This window comes from Pteropus medius, unplaced genomic scaffold (genome assembly GCF_902729225.1).
Source record: "Pteropus medius unplaced genomic scaffold, Ma_sr-lr_union100, whole genome shotgun sequence".
Lineage (NCBI taxonomy): Eukaryota > Metazoa > Chordata > Mammalia > Chiroptera > Pteropodidae > Pteropus > Pteropus medius.
In genome coordinates this window covers 870,599-897,647 of record NW_024352839.1, presented here as the reverse complement: position 1 = coordinate 897,647, position 27,049 = coordinate 870,599, and the positions used below count along the sequence as shown (strand labels likewise).

At 38.4% G+C, this 27,049-nt stretch overlaps 1 protein-coding gene and 1 pseudogene across 1 annotated transcript in view; one reads left to right on the top strand and one right to left on the bottom strand.

Moving 5' to 3' along the window:
• Nucleotides 1–27,049, bottom strand: part of ATP4A (ATPase H+/K+ transporting subunit alpha) — a 130,541-nt gene that overhangs the window by 87,967 nt on the left and 15,525 nt on the right. The window lies entirely within an intron of this gene.
• LOC120592419 (E3 ubiquitin-protein ligase makorin-1-like) lies at nt 12,481–13,745 on the top strand (annotated as a pseudogene).

Sequence of the window (27,049 nt, the reverse complement as noted above, 5' to 3'; positions counted from 1 at the left end):
GAGATCCACATAAATGTGGCAATTTGTTTTAAAAAGAAGTCCAAAGGCAATTTATCAAAGAAAGAATAGTATTTTTAATGGTGTTAGAGTAATTGGACCACCATATGGAAAACAACTAAATTAGCTCAATATAGATCATGGATCTAAATGTAAAATGTAAATCTATCAATCTTAAGATGAAAATATAGGATAAAATCTTCCTGACCCTGGGTTAAGCAGAGTTCTTAGACCTGACACCAAAAGCATGTCCCTAAAAGAAAAAAAAATAGTTTAGACTCCATCAACATTCAAAACTTTTGCTCTGCAAATGAGACTGTTAAAAAATGAAAAGATAAGCTCGGACCCACAGAAAATATTTGCAAATTACAAATCTGACAAAAGACTTGCATCCAAAATATATAAATGACACACAAACTTTACTGTAATAAAAACAAAATCATTTTTAATTATACTTATTGGAATAACACTGGTTAATGACATAAATTTCAGCTGTACAACATTATGCTATGACATATGTATACCTATTGCATTCTCACCACCCAAAATCTATTTTCCTTCTGTTAACTTATACGTGACTCCCTTTATCCACTTCATCCTCCCCGACCCTTTTCCCCTCTGACAACAAAAATTCTGTTGTCTGTATCTATGAGTTTGTTTTAAACAAACCAATTATTTAGTGGGCAAAAGACTTGAGCTAGCACGTCACCAAAAAAAAATATGTACAGATGGCAAATAAGCACACGAAAAGATGTTCTCACAAATTTCACCCTTCACTGCTAGATGACCTGACTACAAGTTGTTAAATGACCACTCAAGGTGCCTAAAGCAACTTAAGACTCCTAGGCCCACATCACTCTTGCTCTAGTAGTGACTCCAAAAAAAAAAAACACTACCAGAATTGATCAATCACCTGAGAGGAGGAAGAGCCGGAACTCCTTCAGACCAATCAGCAGCCTTGTTTCAGCTTCCCCACCTTATCATGCACAATCTCCAATCAGCCAATAGAAGTAGAAAGATAGAATAGGAGGTGGGGCCTGTGTGGTCTCCATGGTAATCCTTGCCAAGTCAAAGTGAAGGAGATTCTCAATGCGGTGCCAGATCCAGATGCCCTAATGTGGGTGCTTGAAGTGAGGGAGTGGATTTGGGGAGGGACAGGGTGGAAGGAAGAGAGTAGTGGGGATAGAAGGGGAATGAGGGTTAAGGAGAGGTTCATAAGGGGGCAGAGAAGGTGTTTTAAGTAGAGAAGTATTTACAGGGAATACAGCTTTAGGAGAATAGGGAGGCTGTAATAGGTGGACACAAAGTTCAAGGATCAAGAATGTGGTTGCAGAAGGAGAGAGAGGTCTTAGGTCTTAAAGGGAGAAATCCGGGAAGGCTTTTATAAAGGGGCAGAGAAAGGCTATGACTGACACAAGAGGACTTCAAGTTTATATGATCAAAGAAGGTCTTAGAGGAGCCAAATAAGAAGGATGGTGGGGAGGGAGGAGTTTATAAATGAACAAAAAGGTCATTGCAAGACCAGATAGAATCACAGGGACAAAGTGAGGGATTTTATAAATGGGACAAGCAGATAGCTACCGATGACATTAGAAGTTTTACAGAGTGAGAGTTTTTTTTTTTAAGCCAATTTTTTTTCATACTATATATAGATAATTGTTTTTAACATTTTATTATTTTCCCCCTCCCCTTTGGTAACCACTAGTTTATTGTCCATGTCCATGAGTCTCTGTTTGTCCTGTTCCTTTGTTGCTTTTAGGTTTATATCCCACATATAAGTGATGTCATGTGATTTTCAACTTTTTCTGTTTGCCTTATTTCACTTAGCATGAATCTCGAGGTCTATCCATGTTGTCGCGAATGGCAGTATTTCATCTCTTCTTATGGCTGAGTAATATTCCATTGTATACAGGTACCACAGCTTCTTTAGCCAATCATCTATCATAGGATACTTCAGTTGATTCCATGTCCTAGCCATCGTGAGTAATGCTGCAATGAACATCGGTGTGCAAATATCTTTCGGATATGAGTTTTCAAGTCTTTGGAGTAAATACCCAATAGAGAGATTACTGGATCATATGGTAGGTCAATTCTTAGTTTTTTGAGGAACCTCCATACCATTTTCCATAGTGCTGTATCAATTTACAGTCCCACCCGCAGAGTATGAGGGTTCCTATTTCTCCGCATCCTCTCCAACATTTGTTATTACTTCTCTCGTTGATTACAGCTATTGTACAGCTGTGAGATGGTATCTCATTGTGATTTTGATTTGCATTTCCCTAATAGCTAGTGGTGTAGATCATCTTTTCAAATATTTGTTGGCCATTTGTATGTCCTCTAGGGAGAAGTGTCTGTTCAGGTCCTCTGCCCATTTTTGATTGGATCATTTGGTTTTTTGTTGTTATTGAGGCTTATGAGTTTTTTGTATATTTTGGATATTAGGCCCTTATCGGAGGCATTGCTTGCAAATATATTTTTTCATTCAAATGGTCGTTTCTTTACCTTGTTGACGGTTTCTTTTGCTGAGCAGAAGCTTATTAGTTTGATGTAGTCCCATTCATTTATTTTCGCTTTTATTTCCCTTGTCTTTGAGGTCAAAGTCATAAAATCCTCTTTGAGTCCAAGGTCCTTGAGTTTCATTCCCATGTTTTCTTCTATGCATTTTATTGTTTCGGGTCTTATATTCAGGTCCTTAATCCATTTTGAGTTAATTTTGGTGTGCGGCAATACACAACAGTCTAGTTTCATTCTTTTGCAGGTGGCTTTCCAGTTTTCCCAGCACCATTTATTGAACAGGCTTTCCTGTCTCCACTGTATGTTTTTGGCTTTTTTGTCAAAAATTATTTGCCCATATAGATATGGGTTTACTTTTGGACTCTCGATTCTGTTCTACTGGTCCGTGTGTCTGTTTTGCTGCCAATACCATGCTGTTTCGATTACTGTCGCTTTGTAGTATAACTCGAAGTCAGGCAGAGTGATGCCTCCAGCCTCGTTCCTTTTTCTCAGGATGGCTTTGGCAATGCGGGGTCTTTTGTGCTTCTATACAAATCTGGTGATTTTTTATTCTATTTCTTTAAAAAATGCCTATGGGATTTTGATGAGGATTGCATTAAATCTGTATAATGCTTTAGGTAACATGGTCATTTTAACTATGTTGATTCTTCCAATCCAAGAACACGGAATATCTTTCCATTTCTTTGTATCTTCTTTGATTTCTTTTAATAGGGTCTTGTAGTTTTCATCATATAGGTCCTTCACGTGTTTTGTTAGAGTTATTCCTAGATATTTATTTTGTTCCAATTGCAAAAGGAATTATTTTCTCCACTTCTTTTTCTGACACTTCATTATTAGAGTATAGAAACACTATGGACTTTTGAATATTAATTTTGTATCCAGATTTACTGTATCTGCTTATTGTTTCTAGTAGTGTTCTTGTGGAGTCTTTAGGGTTTTCTATACAGAGAATCATGTCATCCGCAAATAGTGACAGTTTGACTTCCTCGTTTCCTATTTAGATGCCTTTTATATCTTTCTCTTGCCTGATTGCACTCACTAGGACCTCAATGTTATATTAAATAACAACGGTGATAGTGGACAGCCTTGCCTTGCTCCTGATCTTAGAGGGAAGGTTTTTATTTTTCACCAGTAAGTATAATGTTGGCTGAGGGCTTGACATCTATAGCTTTATTATATTAAGGTCCTTTCCTTCTATATCGATTTTGTGAAGTGTTTTGCTCATAAATGGTTGCTGTATCTTGTTGAAGGCTTTTTCTGCACCTGTTGATATGATCCTATGATTCCTATTTTTTAATTTGTTTATTTGGTGTATCACATTAATCGATTTGCGTATGTCGCACCATCCTTGTGCCCCTGGGATGAAGCCCACTCGATCGTGGCGTATAATCTTTTTAAATGTTGCTGTATTCGGTTCGCTAGAATCTTATTTAGGATTTTTGCATCTGCGTTCATGAGAGATATTGGTCTGTAGTTTTCTTTTCTTGTGTTCTCTTTTCCAGGTTTTGGTATCAGGGTAATACTGGCCTCATAAAATGAGTTGGGAAGTATTGCCTCCTCTTCGATTTTTTGGAAGAGTTTGAGGAGAATAGGTATTAGATCTTCTTTGAATGTTTGATAGAATTCACTGGTGAAGCGATCTGGTCCTGGACTTTTACTTTTTGGTAGGTTTTTGATGATTGTTTCAATTTCCACACTGCTGATCAGTCTATTTAGAATATCCAGTTCTTCTTGATTCAATCGTGAAAGGTTGTTATTTTTCTAAGTACTGGTCCATTTCTTCTAGGTTATTAAATTTGGTGTTATGCCCTTTTTCATGGTATTCTTGTGTGATCCTTTGTATTTCTGTGGTGTCTGTCATAATTTCCCCTCTTTCATCCCTGATTTTGTTTATTTCTCTCCTTTCTCTTTTTTCTTTAGTGAGTCTAGCCAGGGGGTTGTCAGTTTTATTAACCTTCTCAAAGAGCCAACTCTTTGTTGCATTTATTTTTCTATTGTTTGTTGTTGTTGTTGTTGTGGTGGTGGTGGTGGTGGTGGTGGTGGTTTTCAACATTGATTTCTGCTCTAATTTTGATTATTTATTTCCTTCTCCTGACTTTAAGCTTCATTTGTTCTTCCTTTTCTCGTTTTTTAAGATGAAGCATTAGGTTGTTTTTTGGGGGGCTCGTTCTTCTTTTTGGAAGTAGGCCTATAGTGATATGAACTTTCCCCGTATGACCACTTTTGCCATGTTCCAAAAGTTTTGATATGTTGTACAATCCTTATCATTTGTTTCTGTGTATCTCTTGATCTCTCTTTTTATTTCTTCTCTGACCCAGTTATTCTTTGGCAATATGTTGTTTAATCTCCATGTATTTGTGGTTCTTTCTGCTTTCTTTTTGCAGTTGATCTCTAGTTTCAAAGCATTATGATCAGAGAATATGGTGGTATGATTTCAACCCTCTTACATTTGTTGAGGCTATCTCTGTGTCTCAGTATGTGGTCAATCCTTGAGAGTGTTCTATGTGCACTGGAGAAGAATGTATAAGCAGCTATTTTGGGATGGAAGGCTCTGTATATGTCAATTATGTCCAGTTGGTCTAATGCGTCATTTAAGGATGTTATTTCCTTATTGATTTTCTGTTTGGATGATCTGTCCATATCCGACAGTGGAGTATTTAGGTCCCCTACTACGATAGTGTTTTGGTTTGTTTCTCCCTTTAGTTTTCTTAGTAATTGCTTTATATATTTTGGTGCTCCCTGATTGGGAGCATAGATATTAATAAGTGTTATCTCTTCTTGGTGCATGATTCCCTTAATGAATATGAAATGTCCCTCAGTATCTTTCTTTACCTTTTTGATTTTGAAGTCTATTTCATCCGATATTAGTACTGCTAGTCCTGCTTTTTTTCTGAATGCCATTTGCTTGAAATATCATTTTCTACCCTTTCACTTTGAGTCTATATTTATCTTTGGAAGTGAGGTGTCTCCTGGAGGCAGCATATGTTTGGGTTTTGTTTTTTGATCCAATCTGCAACTCTCTGCCTTTTTATTGGTGAGTTCAGTCTATTTACATTTAGGGTGAAATATGAGGTCTTCTTATAGCCATTTTATCTTTTGCTTTCTGGTATCTCAATGTTTCCATTGCTTCCTTGTCGTCCATTTTCTTCTGCGTGTGCCTTATCTCTATTCTCCTTTGCTAATTTAGATCTTGAATCCTCCCCTTTTCAATCATTGTTGTCTCAGTTTGTTCCTATGTATGCTGAACGTTCATTACCATCTTGCTATAGCAAATCTCTTCTTATTGTTTAAGCTTATAATGCCCTGTCCCTAATAAGGGTCGCACTCTTCTGCTTCTATTTGCCTAATAGTCACCTTACTCCTAATTATGTTTTTGTTGTTGTTGTTGTTGTTGTTGTTGTTGTTGTTGTCATCTTCTTTAGGTGAGCTGACCCCTTTCAGTATTTCCTGTAATACAGGTCTTATACTGGAGAATTCCTTCAATTTTTGTATGTCTGGAAGGGTCTTTATTTCTCCTTCATATCTAATGGAGAGCTTAGCTGGATACATTATATTGGCCGATAGTTCCTTTCATTTAATAGTTTGAATATTTGATTCCACTTCTTCCTGGTCTGTATGGTTTGTGCTGAGAAGTCCGACGATAATCTAATGGGTTTGCCTTGTCACCTTAGTTGTTCATGGTGTTTAATGGACTATTTCTCCCTCTGGGCATTAGTGGAAGTATATTCTGCCTTTTTTTCCAGAAAGGTTTATTATGTAAAGGTCTCTCTAGTCTGTTGCAACGAAGGCATTTTTCTTTTGGTTTTCAGTAGGTGGCATCTAAACCTCTTGGATCTCTGTTTCATATAAAGTGTTAATAATGTCTTTTTTTGCCTTATAGATGTTTAATCATGCTTTCTACCCTCAATCTCAGGTCCTGTCAGTGTTAGTGACAGTTTTGGTAGCGTTTGCTCATATTCCTCTGGGGCTCCATGGAGTTCCATCTTGGAGGGTATCGCCAGATGGGCCCTCTGGGTTGGGGGTCGGGCTGGTGCTCAACCTCAGTCTTGCAACTACTGCTGGTAAAAATCAACTGTTGTTCCTCTGCCATCCTCGCTTTTCTGCCATCCCTGTTTCTCCGCCTTCTGCCTTGATGATTGGGCGCCACTGCCAGCTACGTAGAGCTCAAAGCATTCTCAGGCAGGGCTGTTCAGGGAACTTGTCACACTTTCTCCCTTCCCCCTCTTCCTACAGGGAGCTCTTTGTTTCCTCCAGTCCACCGCCAGACACCCGGGGTTCTGACGTGTAGTAGCTCTTATGTGCAGATCCCACGCTCAGACATGCTGGTGAGCAGTTGGGGTGTTTTTTGTTGAGTTTTAGGTATTCAGTTTATTGTTGTTTTAAGGGGAGAGATCTGGGAACGTCTCTCATGCCACCATGTTTAATCCAATCTCTGGGTGAGAGTTTTATAAGGGGCAATGAAAGTTTTACAAATGAAAGGTGAGAGTGTTAAAGTATTGAGCAAGGGTCTTCTTAGTAGAGTGTTTTAGAGGGGCAAAGAGAAAGTTGCTTAGGTGACAATGAAGGTGTTATAAGAACAAAGTGTGATAGTGGATCAATTGAAGAATCAGGGAGGACAAATGAGAGTCATCAGAGTCATTAAGGGATTTGGGGAGAACAGTGGAAGGGGCCAAGAGAGACATATTTTTAGGGGTCTGCAAAGCAGTTATAGAAGACAGGGAGAAAGTTATAGGAGACAGGAAAAGGGTTAAAGAGAAGGATTATAGGGCATGGGGGGCAGGTGGAGTCTGGGAGTTCCAGCGGGCAGGGAAGTATTAAAGAGGATAGAGAGAGTTTAGAGGGGACAATGGCTGAAGTTAGATAGAGACAATGAGAGTTTTAAAGGGGGTCAATGAAGAATTTATAGAAGCCAAGGAGAGATGTGTTAGTATGAAAAAGGAGGAGCTCAGAGGGGATGGTAGAGCCCAGACGCCATGTTGAGCCATAATCCACCCTTTGCCCCCAGGTGTTTCAAATTATGCCCGAAGAGCGTGTCAAGTCTAACCAGCCTGCCAATGACCACCTCTTGCTGGCAATTGTGGCCTTGTTCCTGTGCTGCCCCTTAGGCAGTGCAGCCTTGTACTATTCTTCCCAGGTCAGAATCTGCATCATGTCAATTCTCGTCCTCCTCTCCGTCACCATCCTGGCCATAACCTTGAACCAACTACATCTATGTTCTCCTACCTCTGGTTCAGGGCCTCAGGACCCCACACTGGGTCTTTACACTCCCACAAATCACCCTCTTCCAATAATTCTTTAGGCCCATCTGTTCCTGTTCTAACTCTCCTTTCAAATCAGACTAGGCGCTACAACAGAAGGAATGAACGAGCGTTGGCAGGCGAGGCATCTCACATTGTCTTCGGTCTGGCGGTCTCAGCAATTATTGTGGCATGCATCGGTATATTCAACACCTTGATTATATGCCTAGTGATCCAACTTACTCGATAACACCCTCCTTAGTCCATGAATGAACCCAAATATATACAACTGTGCCACTTATTTTGACTCTGTGTATGCATATGGGCCAAATGGGAGTCCTGCTCCTCAATAGCTGGAGTGCAAAGTGTTGCCAGCCTGAGCCTGCATCTTGAAGTGGTTTGTGGGGAAGGAAGTGGTAGCTCAGGCAGTTCATTAGACCAGAGCTCAGGACAAACCCTGGGACTCTGCCAAGAGATGGGGTCATGGGAGACAGAGTAGGGCACTATTTCACCAGGGCAGCCTCCCCTCCTGCCCACATGCATGTACTCATGCCATAAATCTATTTATGCTGACTAAGGGTTTTGTACCATGCTGCCTGACTCTGCATACATAGCAGGGGCCACTTAAGATCCAATCCCACCCCCTCTGAACTTCTAAACCAGGATGAAAGACAGATATATCACCAGGATCTGGATCCAACAAAGAAAGTTTATGGAATTTCCACAGCTCCTGGAGGGAGCATTTTCTATATTAGCAAGAATAAAGGATGGGGAGAAAATAAAGTGCAGAGAGTGGCATTAACTATACTCTGGCTCGTCAGTGTACCAGTTCTAAGCCAGATTCTAACAGTCTACCACTACAGGAACTGCTAAAGCAGACAGGTCTTTCCCTTACTGTGAAGAGAGCAGATAGGGGCAAACACATGGATGCTGGAGCCAGTCTACCTGGGTTCAAATTCCAAGTCAGGACCTTGAGCTGAAGTTAATTAACCTTACTTTGCTTCAGTTTCCTCACCTGTATAATAGAACCCTCATAGAGTGTTGTGAGTATTGAATGAGCTCACAGAGCCAAGCATATAGAAGTACTATGAAAGTGCTTGTTGTTAAAATGGTTGACTGCAATGTGCCCAAGATGCAGCAGCCCCTCCCCCAGAACAAAGGTGATAAAGGCTTATTCTCTAATTTTACTCCTGCCCCATGGCAATGCCCAACACCTCCACAGCACAGCCAGTTTTGCACCTACTCAAATATGTCTGGGCTGCATTTGGAGCACCTCTCAGGCCAACCAGGGCAGGCCATGAAGCACTTTGCCTTAAATTTAGAGCGTCAAACCAAATAAACAAGACTTTGAATCGAGAGGGTTTTCAACCTGGTATTAGCAGCCAGTCCAAATTCTTTCCCTATTTAAGAAATGCAACCCTTCCCTGGAGAGGGGCTCACTCTGGCATTTATGTGGCATCAAGCATGACAAGAGACAAGAAGACTGATCACTCAAATCTGTGTCTTTCCTTAACTATCTGAGGAAGGAAATATCTTTACATAGTGGGTTCATAAGGACACAAGCCTCAGATAAAGGACTTTCCTGAGGTCATCTATGGAAAAAAATACATATGAGCCCCTCCTTAAAAGAAATATATAAGATTTTATTTATGTGCCTCATCTTTAAGAAAGAAAATTCTTAATTGGTAAAATCCGGTATTGAGTTTTTCTTGTGCTTAATCCAATATTCTTTACTTCTAGAAGAAAATTAACAACCTCCTAGTACAAGTGACATTTGTCACATATTCCCTGTCATGGGCTACAGTTTTAGCCAGTGGAATTGTTTTATTAAACTCAATATAAGAAGAGATGAAATACTGCCATTTGTGACATGGATGGACCTCGAGATAATCATGTTAAGCGAAATAACCCAGACAGAAAAAGTTGAAAATCACATGGTATCACTTATATGTGGGATATAAACCGAAAAGCAACAAAGGAACAGGACAAACAGAGACTCATGGACATGGACAATAGACTAGTGGTTACCAGAGGGGAGGGGAGAGGTAAACGGGATAAAAGTGGTCAAATATGTGGTGACAGAAAGCAATCTAACCATAGGAGGTGAACATCCAGTGTTAATATATATATATATATTCCTTACTGTTAAATAAATAAATAAATAAAATATACAGCTGAAACTTATTGGATTTCATTAACCAGTGTCACCATAAAAAATAAATATTAAATAAATATATAAATAAATAAATAAAATGCATTGCACATTAAAAAAAATGTCAATATGCACTGTCCAGGCATTTAGTTTTTTAAAATCTAAAGAGAAAAGTGTAGTGTTCTAATATTTCCCTACTTCCAGAATTTACTCTGTTGCTCATTTACTTATTTTTAAGATCTTTACTGAGATATAATTGACAAGACTACAGATATTTAAAGTATACAACTTGACTAGTTTTAAAATATGTAAGGCATACCTCATTTTATTGTGCTCCACTTTATTGTGATTTGCAAATATCGTGTTTTTGCAAATTGGAGGTTTGTGGCCACTACATGAAGCAAGTCTATTGGTGCCATTTTTCAAACAGCATTTGCTCACTTCACGTTTCTTCATCACATTTTGGTAATTCTCACACTATTCCAACTTTTTCGTTGTCATTATATTTGTTACGGTGATCTGTGATCAGAGATCTTTGATGTTACTGTTGTGATTGTGTTGGGGCACCGCAAACTACGCTCATATAAGATGGCAAACTTAATTGATAAATGTTATGTTTTGTGACTACTCCAATGACCAGCCATCCCCCCATCTTTCTCCCTCTCTTCAGACTTCCCTGTTTCCTGAGACACAACATTATTGCAATTAGGCCAATTAATAACCTTACAACGGCCTCTAACTGTTCAAGTGAAAGGGAGAATTGCACTCCTCTTATTTTAAATCAATCTGTGAATGATTAAGGTTAGTAAGGAAGGCATGTTGAAAGCTGAGAGAGACCAAAAGCTAGGCCTCTTCAACCAACCAATCAGCCTGTTGCAGAAAAGTTGCAAAAATCAGACAGGTGAGAAATCAAGCAGCACTCAAAGAGTTGGGAGAACTCAGGTTTATTATGCCCGCGGTCCCAGAAAAGCTAGCACTCTGAAGATCTGGGTCCCCAGAACTCAGTTGCAGCTTTGCTTAAATAGGGCTCATTTGGCATGGGCCAATTGGTTAATTTGTGCTCAGGTGGTTACGAAGTGCAGGAGTTGCTATGGGTTTCAGGTAGTTACAAAAGGTTACAAAGCGTGGGAGTTGCAATGGGTTACAGGCAGTTACATTTGTTGTTTAGACAGAACAAGCAAAAGGAAGGCTGTCTTTAGTTAATTTCAAGGTTGCCCTGCCCTATGGCCTATGCAGCAAGCATATCTACAGAAGCAAAACAAAGAGCTCATTAGCCTTTTGAATGAAAATTCCTCTTCAGGCCAAGTAGTGAATACAAAGGAAAAGTTTTTGAAGGAAATTAAAAGGGCTACTCCAATAAACATATGAATGATGAGAAAGTGAAATAGACTTATTGCTGATATGGAGAAAGTTTTAGTGATCTGGATAGAAGATTAAACCAGCCATAACATTACCTTAACCCAAAACTAATCCAGAGCAAAATCTTAACTCTATTTAAGTCTATGAAAGCTGAGAGGTGAGGAGGCTCCAGAAGAAAAGTTTGAAACTAGCAGAGGTTAATTCATGAGGCTTAAGGAAAGAAGTCATCTCCAAAACATAAAGGTACAAGGTGAAGCAGCAAGTGATGATGTGGAAGCTACAGCAAGTTATCTAGAAGATCTAGCTAGGATAATTCATGGTGACTACACTGAGCAACAAATTTTAAATGTAGACAAAACAGTCTTATATTGAAAGAAGATGCCATCTAGAACTTTCATATCTAGAAAGAAGTCAATACTTGGCTTCAAAGCATCAATCAAAGTACAGGCTAACTCTCTTGTTAGGGGCTAATGCAGCTGGTGACTTTAAGTTGAAGCCAATGCTCATTTGCAAGTCTGAAAATCCTAGGGCCCTTAAGAATTAAATCTACTCTACCTGTGCTCAACAAAGGCTGAATGACAGCATATTTGTTTACAAAATAGTTTACTGAATATTTTAGGCCCATGGTGAGAACTACATCTCAGAAAAGATGATTCCTTTCAAAATATCAATGCTTATTGATAATATAATTGGTCTCCCAAGAGCTCTGATGGAAAGGTACAAGATTAATGTTGTTTTCATGCCTTTTAATACAACAGTCATTGTGCAGCCATATCTCAGATGGTAATTTTGACTTTCAAGTCTTACTATTTAAGAAATACATTTTACAAGACTATAGCTGCCATAGATTGTGATCTTTCTGATGGCTTTGGGAAAAATAAATTTAAAACTTTTTGGAAAGAATTCACCATTCTAGATGCCATTAAGAACATTTAGATTTAGAAGGTTAAGAATATTACATAAACTTAATTGATAAAGCAGCAGCAGGGTTTGAGGGGATGAAGTCCAATTTTGAAAGAAGTTCTACTGTAAATAATATGCTATCAAATAGTATCACATGCTACAGAGAAAATGTTCTTGAAAGGAAGAGCCAATTAACGAGGCAAAGTTTATTGTTTTCTTATTTTAAAAAATTGCCACAGCAGAGGATATCTACATCATCTTGCCTTCATCTAAGATAAGCCTTGTATAGATAAAGAAAGCAGGAGCACTAAGAGGTATTTCATGCATGGAGTTTGTAAGAAAGGAGATAACTGTCACTACTCACATGACCTCTCTAATAGTCCATACCTGTAGCACGCAAGTATTTTCAGTGAGGGTACTATATTTACAGAGGCCGTGCAGATATGAACATAGCAAGCCCTTGAAACAGGAAGAAGTGACTGCTATAGATCTAACTGCAAAATTATCTCTTGCTGTTTCCTTAAGTCCCTCATTAGTAGTTAAACTGATCATTGAAATGAATGCAGGTGAAGTAGAGTCAAGAAATTCAAACTTTGCAACTATAGGAGCAGGTTCAGAAGACTGGGTAAATGCCATTGAGTTTGTTCTTGGGCAGCCTTACTGTGGCCATACTGCTTTTACCTGCACTGAAGCACCCCTGCAGGGCTCAGTGACCAAGGAAGAATCAGAAAACGAGCAAACCGCAGTGGAAACAAAGAAGCAGCTCTGCCCCTATGCTGCAGTGGAAGAGCACTGATATGGGGAGAACTGTGTGTATTTCCATGGAGACTGCTGTGAATTAAGCTAAATATGTGTGGGCTGTAGGTTCCCAATCCAGTGGATGTTACCCAGCGATCATAACATATAAAATTTTCCATTGAGCTCCAGGAGGACATGGAGCTCTCTTTTGCTGTCCAGCACTGTAAGGACATGGTGTGTGGGATCTGCATGAAGGTGGTCTATGAGAAATCCAACCCCAGTGAATGCTGCTTTGGTATTCTGTCCAACTGCAAGCACACATACCATCTCAAGTGTATTCAAAAGTGGAAGAATGCTAATCAATTTGAGAGCAAGATCATAAAGTCCTACCTAGAATGCCAGATCACATCTAATTTTGCCATTCCAATTGAGTACTGGGTAGAAGAGAAGAAAAGAGAAGCAGAAACTCATTCAGAAATAAAAGCAGGCAATGAGCACCGAGGCGTGCAGGTATTTTGATGAAGGATATGGGAGATTCCTATCTGGAAGGAACTGTTTTTATAAGCACGTGTACCCTGATGGCTATAAAGAGGAGCCACAGAGACAGAAAGTGGGAACTTCAAGCAGATATCGGGCCCAATGAAGGAACCACTTCTGGGAGCTCAGTGTGGAAAGAGAACAGTATCCCCTTTGACAACAATGAAGATGAAGTTGTCACCTTTGAGCTCGGTGAGATGTTGCTTATGCTTTTGGCTGCAGGTGAAAATAATGATCTGACAAATTCTGAAGACAACTGGGACTTGTTTCATGATAAGCTTGACGATTTTTGTGATTTGGATCTATAGGAGCTTCGCATGGCATGTGAACTGGTCTTCCAAGCCTCAGACAGTAGCTGTCCCCTGTGGTGGTGTGGCAGTGCCTGTGTTTCTCTCTCAGGCAGGCCTATCAGGTGCTGTAGTAATAATCTTTACCCAGGGCCTGTCTTTTCAATTCCTCCTTTCCCCTAGAAATCTGTTATTTTCTCTGTTTAAAAAGTTACAAAAATAAATCTTAAAGTTAGTTTTTTTGTAACATGACTTTAACTTCAGTTAGTGTAGATTTCATTACATCATCTGTTTTCAGCCTTACACAGTTTTAGGGTAAGTGTTTATGGACTTTCCACACCCATTTTGAGGATTCCAGGTTCAAAAGTAATAGAACTGACCCTGCTTTGGGGTCCAAGAATAGGGGTGATGGGCGAAGGATTTAAACTGTGGCAAGTAGCCTTCTGCTACAGACTTAAGAGGTAAATACTTGAGGTTTCAGGTGAAATCTGCATATCTGTATTTTTACATCTGTTCCCTACCCTCTTATCCCCACCCTGTGCTTTCATTCTGTGGTTTTGGTCTCTTGTTTAATTACACACAGTAATACTACTGGGTAACCAGAACCAGGCATGAATGTGTTGAGATTTTTACCATGACAGGAAAATTGTGAAAAAACACGTATAAAAGGTGTAATGGCATAAAAGAAATGCAGAGTTGGAAGTTGAATCCCAAGGGCTGATAGACTTGGCATGAGTGTGATAAGCTCCTCATCCCTGCATAAATGCAGTATTCTTAGTGTCTTCAGAAACCCTTGGTTTAGTGGCTTCAGCCTAGTGTGGCAAACAGATCTCACAGGACAAAGCAGTATGTTGGTAGCTGTTAATAGAGCAGCACTAGCTCTGTCTGTCTAAAAGAGAAATGGGCCTAGCCATAGAGAGTTAAAGCTATCTGATTATCCCATGCATTAACATAAACTAGGTCTTGGATACACAGTTGTATTTAATGTGTAATGATCTCCTAGTCTTTCCAGTCCTGGCACTTTTTGACAAAACTTTGTCCTAGTTTGAGGGGGTTTGTTGTCGATTTTTGTGTTTGTTTTTATGTGCATTTGCCTCATTCCATCCCTGAGCTTTGCAGGTAAACACACGTAATTCAAAACTATGTTCTAAGCTGTCAGAGCCGAGCTGATCATGTCAGCTGTCTCTAGTGTCAGGGTCAGGGATATTGCTGACTGAGAAGGGAAGGTTTGATGGTGTGACGCCCAGTTGGAAGAAAGCACAAGAGGCAGACATGAGAATGAAACAGCAAGCAACAACTTCATTGTGCAGAGCTCACTTCTGTTGAGAAATGTAGTTCTATTGGGGAGTGCAGACTATTGCACGGGGCATGCAGTCTTGCGCACACTTCTCCTCCCCTTTCTTGTGCTACCCTTCTCCTCTCCCCTTCTGTCCTCCAGGAGACTGCATGGCTCCTCATATAGTAGAGTACAAAAGTGGCCTTCAGCCACTCATGCGTGATACAATAAGCTGAAGTATGTTTACATATTTTCTAAATCTGGGGTCCTATTCCTAGCCGCAGGCCTGGATCACAGCCAGACCTTGGACCAGCCAGACCTTGGACCAGCCAGACCTTGGACCAGCCAGACCTTGGACCAGCCAGACCTTGGGCCATCCAGGCCTGGTGCCCACATAAGATATTTCTTATAGTGGAGTAATTGATTTGCAGTAATAAGTCACACTTTTTCATTAAAGAAGAGGGTGTAGTAAACCATGAGATTAGTTAAATTGTTAGAAGGATTTCCTGATTGTAAATTTTTGCTTTGTATTTTCTCTATTTTCTGAAAATAACTTGGAGATGCTCCCGAATAGTCCATCTACCACTTTCCTTGGATCCCACCAATTCTTTCACTTTAAGAGAAAACAAGTCATTCTTATAAAGGTCTCTGTATTTTGTAGGTGCCCTTTTCTAAGAAGCATTTTCCCCCTCCCCCAGAAAAAAAAAAGACGATTTAAATAAAACCATTAAAAGGGGGCCTCTGGTAAAGATGGCAGAGTACATAAACTAACTATACTTGCCTCTTCTGACAACCACATCAAAATTACAACTAAACTACAGAACAACAATCATAGGGAGTTGCCTGAAGTTGGGCTGAAGAAAAGTCCTACAACTGGGAACACACAGAATAGGCCACCTTTAGACTGGTAGGAGGGGCAGAGATGTGGAATGGTCAGGCCCCACACCTGAGTGTGGAGGTTGAGAATCAGAAGGGATAGCTCAGCTGCAGAGATCTTCCCAGAGGAGTTTGGGGTCCCTGCCCATAACAGGCTCCGCAACCCAGGGTTCCAGTGCCAGAAAGGGAAGTCCCCATAATTTCTGGCTGTGAAAACTGGAAGAAGTTGTGGCTGAGTGAGATGGAGGGCCACAGGAGTCACAGACATTCCCCTTAAGGGACCCACATACATGGACTTACTGCTGACAGACTTGCTCACTTTGAGCTCCAGTGCTGGAGCAGCAGCTCGAAAGACACCATGGACACACGGAGAGGAACTAAGTTGCCTGGCTTCAAATCAAGGGCTGAAGGGGTAGCTTTCTCTCAGACAGAAGTGCTGGCAGAGGACATTATTCCTTTGTTCAGCCATCCCCCATCCAGCATGCAGACCCAGGTGGCCATTTCTGAGTCTCCATCAACCTGGCTAACACTGATTGGCCCGTCCTGGTGATTTTCTGAAACCCTGCCCCATCCATTGTGTGGGCCCAGTGGATTTTTCTTGGTTCATGCTGTAAACTTTCCGAAAATCTCTGAAAAAAATCACAATACCTAAACAAGCAGCATCTGGCCTCAACATGCCCCGTCTTCTTGCTGAGCAGCCACAAGCCCAGAACTTAAAGCAGCTGGCCTTGTTTTGCAGCTTGGCCTCTTGAGGTACCTCCAAGCCCAATGTGGGTAGCGGCCATCTGCAGATTGCTTGGTGGGTCATGCCAGGTGGCCCCAGGTAGGGCACAGGCTACAGGGAAACTTCACCTGCAGCAGGGCCCCTCCCAGGAGGCTCTGACCAGAATGCCTGGAGGCTGTCTTTGGTCTGTTCCAGAGCATAACACAGGACCACATCCAAGGACAACACACCCAAAGGGCAGACTGGGCAGGCACAAGAGCTCTGATAAAATGAATCCTGTTCCATAGGGTCAGCCCCTGCACAACAGCTCCTCCACTGTAGTCACTAGTCAGTCCTCACAACTAATCAGCCCAAGGGTCAATCCCTCTCATTGATGTGCAAACAGCAATCAAGGCCCAAATAAAATAGAAAGGCACACACAACCCATACAAGCAACACACCTAAAGCACCCAGACTGTGAAACTGAGCCCACAGAACACTTACTACATAAGACCACTCTACTAAGATTGGGAAACATAGCAGCTCTACCTAATACATAGAAACAAACACAGGGAGGCAGCCAAAATGAGGAGACGAAGAAATGTGACCCAAATGAAAGAACAGAACAAAGCTCCAGAAAACGGACTAAACAAAATGGAAACAAGCAATCTACCAGATGCAGAGTTCAAAACACTGGTTATAAAGATGCTCAATGAACTTAAGGGAAGAGTTGGTGATCTCAGTGAGAATTTTAACAAAGAGATAGAAAATATAAAAATGGAGATAGAAAACAAAAAAGAACTAGTCAGAAATAAAGATTACAATAACTGAAATGAAGAATACCTTAGAGAGAATCAATAGTAGATTACATGAAGCAGAGGATCAAGTCAGCTATTCAGAAAATAAGGTAACAGAAAACACCAATCAGAACAGCAACAAGAAAAATAATCTGAAAAAATGAGGGGTTCCAGGACAACATCAAGTGTACTAATTTGCATCATAGGAGTACCAGAAGGAGAAGAGAGAGAACAAGGAATTGAAAATCTATTTCAAGAAATAATACTTTAAAACTTCCCTAACCTGGCAAAGGAAATAGACATACAAGCTCAGGAAGCACCGAGTCTCAACCAAAATGAACCCAAAGAGGCCTATACCAAGACACATCGTAATCAAAATGACAAAGGTTAAAGACAAAGAGATAATCTTAAAAAACAGCAAGAGAAAGACAGTTACTTATACAGGTGATTTCTCAACAGAAACTTTGCAAACCAGAAGGGACTGGTACAGAATATTCAAAGTGGTGAAAAGAAATGATCTACCACCAAGATTATTCTACCTTTTTCACCCTGCAAAACTATCATTTAGAATGGAAGTACAGATAAAGAGCTTCTCAGATAAGAAAAAGCTAAAGAGTTAATCACCACCAAGCCAGTATTACAGGAAATGCTGGAGGAACTTCTTTAAGAAGAAGAAAAATGAGATTAAAAATATGAAAAATAAAATTGCAATAACTACATGTCTAGGAACAATTACTTTAAATGTAAATAGATTAAATTCTTCACTCAAAAAGCATGGGGTCTTTTGGTTGAATGGAGAAGAAAACAAGACCCTTACATATGCTGCCTGTGAGAGACACTTCAGATCAAAAGACACACACAGACTGAAAGTGAGGAGATGTAAAAAGATGTTTCATGAAAATGGAAACAAACAAACAAAAAAGCTGGGGTAGTAATACTTATACCAAACAAAATAGACCTTAAAACAAAACAAAGGCTATAACAAGAAACAAAGATGGACCCAATGATCCCACTTCTGGATATTTACGCAAAGAACCCCAAAACACTACTTCAAAGAGACATGAGAATCCATATATTCACTGCAGCATTATTTACAATAGTCAAGATATGGAGGCTACCTGGGTGTCCATTCATGGGTGAATGGATAAAGAGGTAGTATATAGATAAAATGGAATATCACTCAGCCCTAAAAAAAAAGAAAATGAAATATTGCCATCTGCAACAATGTGGATGGACGTAAAGGGTATTATGCTGAGTGAGTGGTATAAGTCAGACAGAGAAAGACAAATGCTATATGATTTCACTTACATGTGGAATTTAAAAAACAAAATAAATTAACAAACAAAACAGAAACAAACTCATAGATATAGAGAACATTTTGATGGCTGCCAGATGGGAGGGGGTTGGAGGGATGGGTGAAAAAGGAGAAGAGATTAAGAACTACAAATTGGTAGTTACAAAATAGTCACAAGGATGTAAAGTATAGCATAGGGAATATAGTCAATAATATTGTAAAAGCTATGTATGAGTCAGATGGGTACTAGATTTATTGGGGTGATCACTTTGTAAGTTATATAAATATCTAATCACTATGTTGTACACCTAAACTAATATACTTTTGTATATCAACTGTAATTTAAATTTTTTTTAACTTTTAAAAAGAAATAGTGACCAGAGGAGAGAAGGAAGAGTGGAGGGGAAAAAATTTTAAAAATAAAATGTTTAATTAATTAATTAATTAATTTTTTTAAGAGGAAAAAAAAGAAATAGGGCCTTTGGGGAGTGATTAGATCATGAGGGCAGAGCCCTCGTGTATGGGATTAATGCCCTTATAAAAGAAGCCCAAGAATGATCCCTGCCACTTCCACCATGAGGTTACACTGAGAAGACTGCTGTAAGGAAGGGAGGTCTCTCACCAGACACTGAATCCGCCAGTGCCTTGATCTTGGTCTTCCCAGTCTATGGCCTTTTGTCATAGCAGCCTGAATGAACCTACCCAGTCTATGATCTTCTGTCATAGCAGCCTGAATGAACCAAGACACTGTTCTTTTCTAAAATGGGCCTTTATTGCTCTAAATTTCTAAGGGTCCAGAAGCTAATTCATTTCAATAACTGTTCTTGGTGCTCTTGAAAAGGATGTGTATCCTGATGTTTGCGGGGTAGAATGCTCTATAAATGTCAATTCATTCAAGTCAGTTGATAGTGTTGTTCACGTCTTCTGTATCCTTACAGATTTTCCATAGAATTTGTCAAATGACAAAAACAATACAATTCAGTAATGACTTTGATATCCTTTACTCAAGGGAAAACAACCCATGGCTCGTGGGAATACAGTGCCTCAAAAGCAGTGTAGCACCCTTCCCAAGGGATTTTAGGCAAGAGTGAGTTTTATAGAACTTTAGAAGTGGCAACATGAAAACAGGACATAATTTTCTAGAAGGCTGGGAATTTCTTTATAGGACCAGCAATCAGGTTCTATTTTCTAGGGTAAGGTAAGCTAGCTAAAGCTGATTTGGAGGATTGTGATTAGTGTATGTAAGGTTTCCTTGACAATGAAGCATTTCCAATAGGTACAGGATAACAGGTTTAGATTTGTAACTGGGTTGGGACACTGGAGCAAACTTCATTTTGTGGTTTCTGACATATAAATTAAATTTAATAAATATTTCTATAAATTGTTGATGAGAAGTGTTGAGGTATCCAACTATAATTGTGAATTTGTCTTCTTTCAATATTTTTAGTTTTTACCCTTCATATATTTTGATAGTTTATTATTATTAAATTAATTTTTTCCCTGGTATTATTCTTTGCTCTGAATTATACTTCATCTGATATTAATATAGTCCACTTCAGAATGATATGTATTTTTTATCCTTTTACTTTTAACATCTTTGTGTTTTTGTAGATATTATATATAGTTGTGATTTTGCTTTTTTAACCAATCTGAAAACCTCTGCCTTTTAATTAAAGTATTTAGACCACTTTTATTTAATGTGATTTAATGCTATTCTCCATTTTAAATCTACTATTTTCATATTTTCTACTTGTTGCATTTATCCTTTGTCCTCTTTTTCCTGCTCTTATATATCCTTTTGGACTAATCGAATATTGTCTTAGTATTTTACTTTTTCTCCTGTTGGTTTATTAGCTACAAGTCATGTTTATCATTTTATCATTTTAGTGGTTGTTTTAGTATTGTATCTCTTTAATTTATTACAATCTACCCTTAGGTGATATTATAACACTTCACATAAAGTTTAGGACCTTACAAAATGTACTTCCATTTTTCTGCTCCCAACTTTTATGCTATCATTTCGTATAATTTTCTTCTAATATTGTACATGTCACACTGTATTATTACCTTTGCTTTAAACTGTAAATTAACCTTTTACATTCTTTAAATAATTAAAAAATTTAATGTTTATTAATGTAGTTACCATTTCGAGTGCTCTTCATTTCTTTGTGTAGATCCAAAGTTGCATCTATGTAACTTTAATTCTACTCGAAGGCCTTTCTTTAACATTTTTTGAAGTGCTGATGATAAATTCTTGCAGCTTTTGTATATCTAAAAATGAATTTTGTCTTTGTTTTTAAAGATATTTTGCTGGGTTCACTTTTTTTTTTCTTTCAGTACTTTAAAGATGCTGCTCCACTGCTTTCTTATTTGCCTTGTTTCCAATGAAAAATCTGCTGTCATCCTTAGCTTTATTCCTCTGCCATAAGTTTTCTCTGGCTGCTTTTAAGGTTTTCTTATTATCACTAGTATTGTGAAATCGATCATGATGTGTTTTGGTGTAGTTTTCTTCCAATTTCTTGTGCTTGGGGTTCATTGGAATGCTTAGACTTAAGGGTTTGTGGTTTTTATCATATTTGGAATATTTTCAGCCAATTTTTCCTCAAATATTTTTTTCTGTACTCCTGCTCTCACTTGAGGATTACAGCATGTATATGAGGTAGCTTAAAGTTGTCCACGGTTGACTGATACTTGATTCATTTCTTTCTCTCAATATTTTTTCTCTCACTGTTTCATTTTGGATAGTTTTTATTACCTTGACTACAAACTCACTAATCTTTTCTTCTGCAATAGTTCATTGGCTTTTAATCTCATCTGGTGTATTTTTCATTTGAGACATTTAGTTTTCATCTTCAGAAGTTCAATTTGGATCTTTTTTATATATTCCATGTCTCTACTGCACATGTTTAATATCTTCTCTAGCTTTTTTTTTCATATGGAATACAGTTATAATATCTGCTTTAATATGTATGTCTATGAATTCTATTATCTGTGTACATTCTGGGTCAGTTTTAATTGCTTTTTCTCATTATTATGAGCCATATTTTCCTGTTTCTTTACATGCCTTATAAGATTTTATTGATGCTAAATATTGTTAACTTTACATTGTTGGGTTCTGGACTTTTTGGTATTTCTATACATACTCTTGAACTGTGTTCTGGAATACAGTTAAGTAATAGCTTGATCCTTCCAGGTCTTGCTTTTAAGCTCTGTTATTCAACACTAAAAACCACTTATTCAGGGCTAATTTTTCTCTGATACTGAATCAAAACCATCTACCAAATGCCAACTGAATTATGAGATTTTTCCAATTTGGGTGGTAAAACAATTCACTTTTCTTGGCCCTGAGCTATGAGGATTATTCCCTCTAACATTTTCAGATGGTTCTTTATCCACCCTCAAGTAGATTTCACCCACATACATTTATCGATACTCTGTTGATTACTTGAGAAGCATCCTCTACAGATCTCTGGAGTTCTCTCTCTGTTGAGCACTCTCCTATCCAATACTCTGCCCTGTGCACTTTAGTTTCCTTGGCTTCTCTGCATTCCTAGCGCCATCTCCTCAACTCAGGATGATTGTCAGCTCTATCCAGGTTCCCCCGTCTTGCACAATGCCTAGAAGCTCTTTCCAGGCAGTAAGCTAGGTCAGTTTTAGGGTTCATCTCATTCGTTTCCCTTCTCTCAGGAATTACCATCCTTTACTTTCAGATATCTAGTGTCTTGAAGACCATTGTTTCAAACACATTGACCCACTTTTTAAAATTATTTCAAGCAGGAGAGTTAATCTGGTCCCTTTTATTTCATTTAGGCCAAAGACCAAAGTGGCCATTAGTTTTATCAACCTTTATTAGCCAGACTCATTGCTTTCTGGGTTGCAATTATATTTTGGCAATTTAGGATGTTCAATAATATTTTATAAAGTGCGCGCAATTACAAAAAGGTATAAAAGTGAATCAGAAGTACAAACAACCAGTTTATAACAGATAAGCTAAGCTGAGGCCCTGGCCACAGGGGAATCTGGGAGAATATGTAACTGCCATCTTTCTTGAGAACTTGAGGAGAGCCATATCTTGGGAAGTGAAGGCCTCCCAGGCATAGGAAGAAAATCTAGGACATCCAAGAATAATAAGAGTCCACCATGATCACACTCTCTGACCATCAAACATATTAATATGCATCCACATCTCACATTAAATATAATGTATATAACCAGTAGACAAAAACACAGTTTCTCAAGAAAATTGACTTATGCTTATATCAAATCTTATTAACATGCTAGGAATTAATCAACAAAGTAACAAAGTATATCAGTTCAGAAAGTGTATGAAAAAAAAGATATTTCATATCCTTCAAAGTAGAAAGCTTACATAAAGAGCTGGGTTTTTTAAATAAAGTATTTGTGTTACGAGTGCAGCTTCAGTTCACATGGTCATAAAAATGTTGATTTCTATGAGAAAATCAGAAAAAGAATGGCCTAAGATGTACCAGATAATAGATCACAAATTTTAAAACTTTATAACCAATAAGCAAATGATAAAGATCCATTTTTTGGCAATTAATGGTAATTTTTAAAACGTTTCATTCTCCAAAAGTAATGTCCTAGAGATTGCACTACTTAAACTTCAATATTTAAACACATCACTGACATATTCTGTCAAAATGCAGATTTTGATTCAATAAGTCCAGGAGTTGAGGAGCAAGGGATTCTGCATTCCTAACAAGCCCCTCAGGAAGCTAAGGATGCTGACCTTGGACACCCTGTGAGCAGTGAATTACAGGCATTAATGTGAAAGCTTGAAGCTGGTAAACAGGGGTCAGGAGCAGAACACCAATTGCCCATTTCAGATGAAGATGAAAAAATAAGATCCAACTATATCATGTCAGCAAGAAACCCATATTAAATACCCTAATATATGTAGAATAAAATTAAAAATTGGGAGGAAAAGATATACAATATAAACACTAACAAAAAAAAAGATGGTGGTTATATTAATATCAGACAAAGCAGATGTCAAGCAAGGATAATTAACAAGAATAAAGAAGGACATCAAATAATGATAAAAGAAGACCCTGAATTGCCAAAGCCATCTTGAGAAAAAAGAACAAGGCTGGAGGCATCATTCTTCCCAACTTCAAATTATATTACAAAGTGACAGTAATCAAAACAGCATGGTATTGGCAGCAAAACAGACACATGGACCAGTGGAACAGAATTGAGAGTCCAGAATTAAACCCATATTTATATGGGCAAATAATTTTCAACAAAAAAAAAAGCCAAAAACATACAGTGGAGAAAGGAAATCCTCTTCAATAAATGAGAAAATTGGAAAGCCACCTGCAAAAGAATGAAACTAGACTGTTGTCTATCACCACACACCAAAATTAACTCAAAATGGATTAAGGACCTGAATATAAGACCTGAAACAGTAAAATGCATAGAAAAAACATAGCAATGAAATTCAAGGACCTTGGACTTAAAGAGGATTTTATGACTTTGACCTCAAAGACAAGGGAAATAAAAGCAAAAATAAATGAATGAGACTACATCAAACTAAAAAGCTTCTGCTCAGCAAAAGAAACCATCAACAAGGTAAAGAGACAACCATCAGAATGGGAAAATATATTTGCAAACAACGCCTTCAATAAAGGCCTAATATCCGAAATATACAAAGAACTCATATGACTCAATAACAACAACAAAAAACAAACGATCTGATCAAAAAATGGGCAGATAATTTGAGCAGACACTTCTCCCCAGAGGACATACAAATGGCCAAAAAACATATGAAAAGATGCTCAACATCGCTAGCTATTAGGGAAATGCAAATCAAAACCATGATGAGATACCATATCACAACTGTTAGAATGGCTATAATCAACAGAACAAGTAATAACAAATGCTGAAGAGGATGCACAGAAAAAGGAACACTCATATGCTGCTGGTGGGACTGCAAATTGGTACAACCACTATGGAAAACAGTATGAAGGTTCCTCAAAAAACTAAGAATTGATCTACCATATGATCCAGCAATCCCTCTACTGGGTATTTACTCCAAAGACTTAAAAAATCATATCCATAAAGATATTTGCACACCAATGCTCATTGCAGCATTATTCACGGTGGCCAGGACATGAAAGCAACCGAAGTGTCCTACGATAGATGATTGGCTAAAGAAGCTGTGGTACATATATACAATGGAATATTACTCAGCCATAAGAAGAGCTGAAATACTGCCATTTGCGACAACATGGATGGAACTCGAGATAATCATGCTAAGCAAAATAAGCCAGACAGAAAAAGTTGAAAATCACATGATATCACTTATATGTGGGATATAAACCTAAAAGCAATAAAGGAACAGGATAAACAAACAGAGACTCTTGGACATGGACTATAGACTAGTGGTTACCAGAGGATAGGGGGTCGGGGAGGAGGGGGGAGATAGGTGAGGTAAAGGAGGTCAAATCAAATATAGGAAGTAGAGGGAAGGGTGAGTGGGTAAAGGGGATCAAATATATGGTAGCTGAAGGAAACTGAACTTTGGGTGGTAAACACACAATAGAATATACAGATGTTAAATTATAATGTACACCTGAAAATTATATAATTGTATCAACCAATGTTACCCCAATAAATTTAATTTAAAAAATAATTAATTAATTGATAATGATAAAAAGGAATAATTCAACAGAAAAACATAAGAATCCTAAATGTATGATCACCTAACACATAGCTTCAAATTACATGAGTCAAAACCTGATAAACAAAGGATAAAATGGAAAAATCCACAATTAGAGTTGAAGACTTAAACATTCCTCTCTCAATAACCAATAGATCAAGTAAATAGAAAATTAGCAAGGATATAGAAAAACTGAACACCATCAACCAACTGGATCTAATTGCCATTTATAGAATATTCTACCTGACAAAAGCAAATTTATATTTTTTTAAGTGCACATGGAACTTCATCAAGATAGAAGATACCCTTGGTCATAAAACAAACTTTAACAACTGTCAAAGAATTGAAATCAAAGTAAATCATACAAAGTCATACTAGCTGACCATATGCAGAATTCTAATATGCCCCCCAAAATTTCTCTACTCGCTGGTGTATAATCGTATATAATCTCTGAGATTGTGAATATGATGGGATATCACTCCAATGATTAGTTTCAACAGTTGACTTTAAGAAAGGGAGATTATCTGGGTGGGCCTAACCTATCGGGATCTAGAGGTCAGAAACAGAGGAGGTCAAGGACTCAATGTGTGAGAGTGATTTCGATGGAGGGAGATTCACTATTGATGGCTTTGAAGGTGGACTGGACCACACAGCAAGAAATGCAGGTGGACTTTAGGGACTAAGAAAGATCCAAAAGGAAAAGTGAATGGCCTCAGTCCCACAACTGCCAGGAACTGAATTCTGCCACAATAACATGAGCTTGGAAGAGGATCCAGTTCTCCAGATGAGAACACATTTCCACAGACACATTGATTTCAGCCTTGTGAGAACCTGAGCAGAGGACTCAGACACATTGTTCTTGGACTTCTCACCTACAGAACCGTGAGCTAATAAATGGCTGTTGTTTTAACCCACGAAGTGTATGGTAATTTCTTACATAGAAAACTAATGTACTGACCATAATAAAAGAAAACTATGAATCAGTAACAGAAAGATGACAGGAAAATCTCCAAACACTTGGGAAATAAATGATGCAAGTCAAATAATTCATGGGTCCAGGGAAATCATAAAATGTTTTTAATTAATCAAAAATGAAGCATATCATATATCAAAATATGTGAGAAGTAGCTAAAGCAGTCTTTTGAAGAAAGTGTACAATCTCAAATGCTTATATCAGAAAATAAGAAATGTCTCATGCAGAATAAACATGGAGATGTAGAGTGTAGCATGGGGAAGATGGTTAATAGTGTAATAAATATGTAAGGGGGAAAAGGGGTACTAGATTTAGTGGGGTGATCACTTTGCAAGTTATGTGGATCTCTGATCACTATGCTATACAACTGAAACTGGTATATTATCATATGCCAAGTATAAGTGAAAAAAACTTATTGAATTGTACAATGTAAATACAAGCAACTAATTGTCTATTTCAATAAAGATTTAAAAAAAAATGCCTCAGAGTGATGTAAGCATCATGGCTGTGTGAAGAGACCTCCAGGTCTCTCCACTTGAAGTTACACGTTAGACAGCTATGATTCAACAAAAGACTCCCTGCTCAACACACAAACATGTCTGAGAGATCCTGGCATTGAGACATCTGAAGGTAGGCATATCAGAGCAAACAAGGGAGGTAAGATGGGGGGAAAGACAGACACAAGAGCCACAGGCACAGTCCAGCACTCACGGGTTTCCCAGCC